Raw genomic sequence first — 7,980 nt, 5'->3', positions numbered from 1 at the left:
GACGGGAGATGACAAGTGCCTGGATTAGGACCTGTGCCGCTTCCTGTGTAAGGCAGGGTCGTACTCTCCGAATGTTGTAGAGCATGAACCTGCAGGATCGGGTCACCGCCTTGATGTTAGCGGAGAACGACAGGGTGTTGTCCAGGGTCACGCCAAGGCTCTTCGCACTCTGGGAGGAGGACACAACGGAGTTGTCAACCGTGATGGCGAGATCATGGAACGGGCAGTCCTTCCCCGGGAGGAAGAGCAGCTCCGTCTTGCCAAGGTTCAGCTTGAGGTGGTGATCCGTCATCCATACTGATATGTCTGCCAGACATGCAGAGATGCGATTCACCACCTGGTTATCAGAAGGGGGAAAGGAGAAGATTAGTTGTGTATCGTCAGCGTAGCAATGATAGGAGAGGCCATGTGAGGATATGACAGAGCCAAGTGACTTGGTGTATAGGGAGAATAGGAGAGGGCCTAGAACTGAGCCCTGGGGGACACCAGTGGTGAGAGCACGTGGTGCGGAGACAGCTTCTCACCACGTCACTTGGTAGGAGCGACCGGTCAGGTAGGACGCAATCCAGAAGTGAGCCGCGCCGGAGATGCCCAGCTCGGAGAGGGTGGAGAGGAGGATCTGATGGTTCACAGTATCAAAGGCAGCAGACAGGTCTAGAAGGACAAGAGCAGAGGAGAGAGAGTTAGCTTTAGCCGTGCGGAGAGCCTCCGTGACACAGAGAAGAGCAGTCTCAGTTGAATGACCAGTCCTGAAACCTGACTGGTTTGGATCAAGAAGGTCATTCTGAGAGAGATAGCAAGAGAGTTGGCTAAAGACGGCACGCTCAATAGTTTTGGAAAGAAAAGAAAGAAGGGATACTGGTCTGTAGTTGTTGACATCAGTGGGATCGAGTGTTGGTTTTTTGAGAAGGGGTGCAACTCTCGCTCTCTTGAAGATGGAAGGGACATAGCCAGCGGTCAAGGATGAGTTGATCAGCGAGGTGAGGTAGGGGAGAAGGTCACCGGAGATGGTCTGGAGAAGAGAGGAGGGGATGGGGTCAAGCGGGCAGGTTGTTGGGCGGCCTGCAGTCACAAGTCGCAAGATTTTATCTGGAGAGAGAGGGGAGAAAGAAGTCAAAGCATAGGGTAGGGCAGTGTGAGCAGGACCAGCAGTGTCATTAGACTTAACAAACGAAGATCGGATGTCGTCAACCTTCTTTTCAAAGTGGTTGACGAAGTCATCCACAGAGAGAGAGGAGGGGGGGGGGGGGGGGGGGGGGGGTTAGAGGCAGATGCTTGGAATTTAGAGTGGTAGAAAGTGGCCTTAGCAGCAGAAACAGATGAAGAAAATGTAGAGAGGAGGGAGTGAAAAGATGCCAGGTCGGCAGGGAGTTTAGTTTTCTTCCATTTCCGCTCCGCTGCCCGGAGCTCTGTTCTGTGAGCTCGCAATGAGTCATCAAGCCACGGAGCTGGAGGGGAGGACCGAGCCGGCCGGGAGGATAGAGGACACAGAGAGTCAAAGGATGCAGAAAGGGAGGAGAGGAGGGTTGAGGAGGCAGAATCAGGAGATTGGAGGGAGAAGGATTGAGCAGAGGGAAGAGATGATAGGATGGAAGAGGAGAGAGTAGTGGGAGAGAGAGAGCGAAGGTTGCGGCGGCGCATTACCATCTGTGTAGGGGCAGAGTGAGTAGTGTTGGAGGAGAGCGAGAGAGAAAAGGATACAAAGTAGTGGTCGGAGACATGGAGGGGAGTTGCAGTGAGATTAGTAGAAGAGCAGCATCTAGTAAAGATGAGGTCAAGCGTATTGCCTGCCTTGTGAGTAGGGGGGGACGGTGAGAGGGTGAGGTCAAAAGAGGAGAGGAGTGGAAAGAAGGAGGCAGAGAGAAATGAGTCAAATGTAGACGTAGGGAGGTTGAAATCCCCCAAAACTGTGAGGGGTGAGCCATCCTCAGGAAAGGAACTTATCAAGGCGTCAAGCTCATTGATGAACTCTCCAAGGGAACCTGGAGGGCGATAGATGACAAGGATATTAAGCTTAAATGGGCTAGTGACTGTGACAGCATGGAATTCAAATGAGGAGATAGACAGATGGGTTAGGGGAAAAATTGAGAATGTCCACTTGGGAGAGATGAGGATTCCTGTGCCACCACCCCTCTGACCAGATGCTCTCGGGGTATGCGAGAACACATGGTCAGACGAGGAGAGAGCAGTAGGAGTAGCAGTGTTTTCAGTGGTAATCCATGTTTCCGTCAGCGCCAGGAAGTCGAGGGACTGGAGGGTAGCATAGGCTGGGATGAAGTCAGCCTTGTTGGCAGCAGAACGGCAGTTCCAGAGGCTGCCTGAGACCTGGAACTCCAGGTGTGTGGTGCGTGCAGGGACCACCAGGTTAGAGAGGCAGCAGCCACGCGGTGTGAGGCGTTTGTGTAGCCTGTGCGGAGAGGAGAGAACAGGGATAGGCAGAGGCATAGTTGACAGGCTGCAGCAGATGGCTACAATAATGCAGAGGAGATCGGAATAAAATGAACTAAACATCTGGGAAAGGAGAGAGCCACAACTCCCAAATATAACTCTCCCAACTTCCACCTCAGAAACTATAATTGTTGTAAACTACAGCGGTTCAATGTTTTCTAGGAATAGACTAACCCAGTTTATTCAGCTAGCTAACTAGGTGCAGTATTATTCCGTGAAAACGTCCGGGCACCTCGTCATAACACAGGAATACGACTTTCCTGAAGCAGATCCTTTGTTTGCTCTCCCCAGGGCAATTGAACTGATTCCAGCGGCTGACTCTAAACATCGCCGTTGGAGGAGAGGCACTCGGAGCGGCAGCTGGTTCGACTTAGGAGGCGCGCACACCACCCACCGCTTCCAAGTATATTACTCGCTAATGTTCAGTCTTTGGATAACAAAGTCGACAAGCTCAGGGCAAGGATTTCTTTCCAGAGAGACATCAGGGCCTGTAACATACTTTTTTTCACGGAAACATGGCTCTCTCAGGATATTCTGTCGAAATCGGTCCAGCCAGATGGGTTCTCAGTTCATCACGCAGACAGAAATAAATATCTCCGGGAAGCAGAAGGGCGGAGGTGTGTGTTTCATGATTAACGACTCATGGTGTAATTGTAGTAACATACAGGAGCTCAAGTCCTTTTGTTCACCCAACCTAGAATACCTCACAATCAAATGCCGACCGTATTATCTCCCAAGATAATTTTCTTCGGTTATAGTCATGGCTGTGTATATCCCCCCTCAAGCCGATACCACGACAGCCCTCAAAGAATTTCACTGAACTTTATGCAAACTGGAAATCACATATCCTGAAGCTGCATTTATTGTAGCTGGGGATTTTAACAAAGCAAATTTGAGGACTAGGCTGCCGAAGTTCTATCAACGTATCGACTGTTGTACTCAGGCTGCTAAAATTCTCGACCATTGCTATTCGAACATCCGGGATGGTTATAAGGCCCTCACCCACCCTCCTTTCAGCAAATCTGACCACGACTCCGTTTTGCTCCTCCCTTCCTATAGGCAGAAACTCAAACAGGAAGTACCCGTTCTAAGGACTATTCAATGCTGGTCTGACCAATCGGAATCCACGCTTCAAGATTGTTTTGATCACGCGGACTGGGATATGTTCCGGGTAGCTTGCGAAAATAATTTAGACGAATACACTGAAACGGTGACTGAGTTAATAGCCACTGTGACTATTAAAACCTACCCTAACCAGAAATCGTGGATAGATGGCAGCATTCTCGCAAAACTGAAAGCGCAAACCACCACATTTAACCATGGCAAGGTGACTGGGAATATGGCAGAATACAAACAGTGTAGCTACTCACGCCGCAAGGCAATTAAACAGGCAAATCATCAGTATAGAGACAAAGTGGTGTCGCAATTCAACTGCTCAGACACGAGACGTATGTGGCAGGGTCTAGAGACAATCACGGACTACACAAGGAAAACCAGCCACGTCGCCGACACCGACGTCTTGTTTCCGGACAAGCTAAACACCTTCTTCTCCCGCTTTGAAGATAACACAGTGCCACTGACGCGGCCCACTACCAAGGACCCCCGCAAGGCTGCATCTTCAGAGCATGCGCAGGCCAGCTGGCTGGTGTGTTTACGGACATATTCAATCTCTCCCTATCCCAGTCTGCTGTCCTCACTTGCTTCAAGTTGGCCACCATTGTTCCTGTACCCAAGAAATCAAAGGTAACTGAACTAAATGACTATCGCCCCGTAGCACTCACTTATGTCATCATGAAGTGCTTTGAGAGACTAGTCAAGAATCATATCACCTCTACCTTACCTGTCACCCTAGACCCACTTCAATTTGCTTACCGCACCAATAGATCCACAGACGATGCAATCGCCATCACACTGCACACTTCCCTATCCCATCTAGACAAGAGGAATACCTTTGTAAGAATGCTGTTCATTGACTATAGCTCAACATTCAACACCATAGTACCCTCCAAGCTCATCATTAAGCTCGAGGCCCTGGGTCTGAACCCCGCCCTGTGCAACTGGGTCCTGGACTTCCTGATGGGCCGCCCCCAGGTGGTAAAGGTAGGAAACAACACCTCCACTTCTCTGATCCTCAACACTGGGGCCCCACAAGGGTGCATGCTCAGTCCCCTCCTGTACTCCCTGTTCACCCATGACTGCGTGGCCAAGCACACCTCCAACTCAATCATCAAGTTTGCAGACGACACAACAGTAGTAGGCTTGATTACCAACAATGACGAGACAGCCTACAGGGAGGAGGTGAGGGCTCTGGGAGTGTGGTGCCAGGAAAATAACCTCTCACTCAACGTCAACAAAACAAAGGAGATGATCGTGGACTTAAGGAAACAGCAAAGGGTGCACCCCCCTATCCACATCAACGGGATCGCAGTGGAGAAGGTGGAAAGCTTCAAGTTCCTTGGCGTACACATCACTGACAAACTGAAATGGTCCACCCACGTAGACAGTGTGGTGAAGAAGGCGCAACAGAGCCTCTTCAACCTCAGGAGGCTAAAGAAATTTGGCTTGGCACCTAAAACCCTCACAAACTTTTACAGATGCACAATTGAGAGCATCCTGTCTGGCTGTATCACTGCCTGGTACGGCAACTGCACTGCCCGCATCCGCAGGGCTCTCCAGAGGATGGTGCGGTCTGCCGAACGCATTACCGGGGGCAAACTACCCGCCCTCCAGGACACCTACAGCACCCGATGTCACAGGAAGGCCAAAAAGATCATCAAGGACATCAACCACCCGAGCCACTGCCTGTTCACCCCGCTATCATCCAGAAGGCGAGGTCAGTACATGTGCATCAAAGCTGGGACCGAAAGACTGAAAAACAGCTTATATCTCAAGGCCATCAGACTGTTAAATAGCCATCACTAGCACATTAGAGGCTGCTGCTGCCTATAGAAATCACTGGCCACTTTAAGAAATGGAACACTAGTCACTTTAATAATGTTTACATATCTTGCATTACTCATCTCATATGTAAATACTGTTTTCTATAATATTCTACTGTATCTTAGTCCATGCTGTTCTGTCATTGCTCGTCCACATATGTATATATTGTTAATTCCTTATATGTTGTGAAATTGTTAGATATTACTTGTTAGATATTACTGCACTGTCGGAGCTAGAAGCACAAGCATTTCGCTACACCTGCAATAACATCTGCTAAACACGTGTATGTGATAAATACAATTTGATTTGACAGCTTTGCACACTCTTGGCAACCTTGGGTTTACACGGTTGCTTCTCTGGGAAGCTCATCTGCGTGCTCATCGTTCTCACCAGGGTCTTGACCTGACTGCAGTTCGGCGTCGTAACCGACTTCAGTGGACAAATGTTCACTGTCGATGGCCACTGGCATGCTGGAGAAGTGTGCTCTTCACGGATGAATCCCGGTTTCAACTGTACCGGGCAGATGGCAGACAGCGTATGGCGTCGTGTGGGCGAGCGGTTTGCTGATGTTAACGTTGTGAACAGAGTGCCCCATGGTGGCGGTGGGGTTATGGCAATATGTAGCAACTTCGCACAACCATTGAAGAGGAGCGGGACAACATTCCACAGGTCACAATCAACAGCAATCCACTGGCCACAATCAACAACTTCGCACAAGAAGAAATTGAGAAACGTATTCAAGAAAGATCAAGTGAAATATATTATAAAAATAAAGCAAGCTGGATGGAATATGGGGAAAAATGCACAAAATTATTTTTTTATCTTCAACATAGGAATGCTACCAAAAATAACTTAATGAAACTGGTTACAATTGACGGAGTCACCCATAATTCACCAAATGATATTTTGAAGGAAGAAACAAAGTACTTTAAGCATATGTTTTCTTTTCAGTCGCCTCCATCTCCTATAACTGAAGCTAATTGTAGAGATGTATTTTCTATTGATAATGTCAAATTAACAGCCACACAGAAAGACTCATGTGAAGGTGAAATTACAGAGGAACTTCTGGATGCAATTAAAGACTTTAAGTCTGGGAAAACTCCAGGGTTGGATGGCATACCAGTCGAGGTATACCAAACCTTTTTTGATATACTAAGAGGACCGTTATTAGCATGTTTTAACCACTCCAATGTACAGTGGTGGAAAAAAGTATTTAGTCAGCCACCAATTGTGCAAGTTCTCCCACTTAAAAAGATGAGAGAGGCCTGTAATTTTCATCATAGGTACACGTCAACTATGACAGACAAATTGAGAATTTTTTTCTCCAGAAAATCACATTGTAGGATTTTTAATGAATTTATTTGCAAAATATGGTGGAAAATAAGTATTTGGTCACCTACAAACAAGCAAGATTTCTGGCTCTCACAGACCTGTAACTTCTTCTTTAAGAGGCTCCTCTGTCCTCCACTTGTTACCTGTATTAATGGCACCGGTTTGAACTTGTTATCAGTATAAAAGACACCTGTCCACAACCTCAAACAGTCACACTCCAAACTCCACTATGGCCAAGACCAAAAAGCTGTCAAAGGACACCAGAAACAAAATTGTAGACCTGCACCAGGCTGGGAAGACTGAATCTGCAATAGGTAAGCAGCTTGGTTTGAAGAAATCAACTGTGGGAGCAATTATTAGGAAATGGAAGACATACAAGACCACTGATAATCTCCCTCGATCTGGGGCTCCATGCAAGATCTCACCCCGTGGGGTCAAAATGATCACAAGAACGGTGAGCAAAAATCCCAGAACCACACGGGGGGACCTAGTGAATGACCTGCAGAGAGCTGGGACCAAAGTAACAAAGCCTACCATCAGTAACACACTACGCCGCCAGGGACTCAAATCCTGCAGTGCCAGACGTGTCCCCCTGCTTAAGCCAGTACATGTCCAGGCCCGTCTGAAGTTTGCTAGAGTGCATTTGGATGATCCAGAAGAGGATTGGGAGAATGTCATATGGTCAGATGAAACCAAAATAGAACTTTTTGGTAAAAACTCAACTCGTCGTGTTTGGAGGACAAAGAATGCTGAGTTGCATCCAAAGAACTCCATACCTACTGTGAAGCATGGGGGTGGAAACATCATGCTTTGGGGCTGTTTTTCTGCAAAGGGACCAGGACGACTGATCCGTGTAAAGGAAAGAATGAATGGGGCCATGTATCGTGAGATTTTGAGTGAAAACCTCCTTCCATCAGCAAGGGCATTGAAGATGAAACGTGGCTGGGTCTTTCAGCATGACAATGATCCCAAACACACCGTCCGGGCAACGAAGGAGTAGCTTCGTAAGAAGCATTTCAAGGTCCTGGAGTGGCCTAGCCAGTCTCCAGATCTCAACCCCATAGAAAATCTTTGGAGGGAGTTGAAAGTCCGTGTTGCCCAGCGACAGTCCCAAAACATCACTGCTCTAGAGGAGATCTGCATGGAGGAATGGGCCAAAATACCAGCAACAGTGTGTGAAAACCTTGTGAAGACTTACAGAAAAGTTTGACCTGTGTCATTGCCAACAAAGGGTATATAACAAAGTATTGAGAAACTTTT

Source organism: Coregonus lavaretus (assembly GCF_964263955.1).
Source record: "Coregonus lavaretus genome assembly, chromosome: 25".
NCBI lineage: Eukaryota > Metazoa > Chordata > Actinopteri > Salmoniformes > Salmonidae > Coregonus > Coregonus lavaretus.
The sequence above is the reverse complement of the archived record's forward strand: the minus strand, read 5'-3'. Positions refer to the sequence as shown.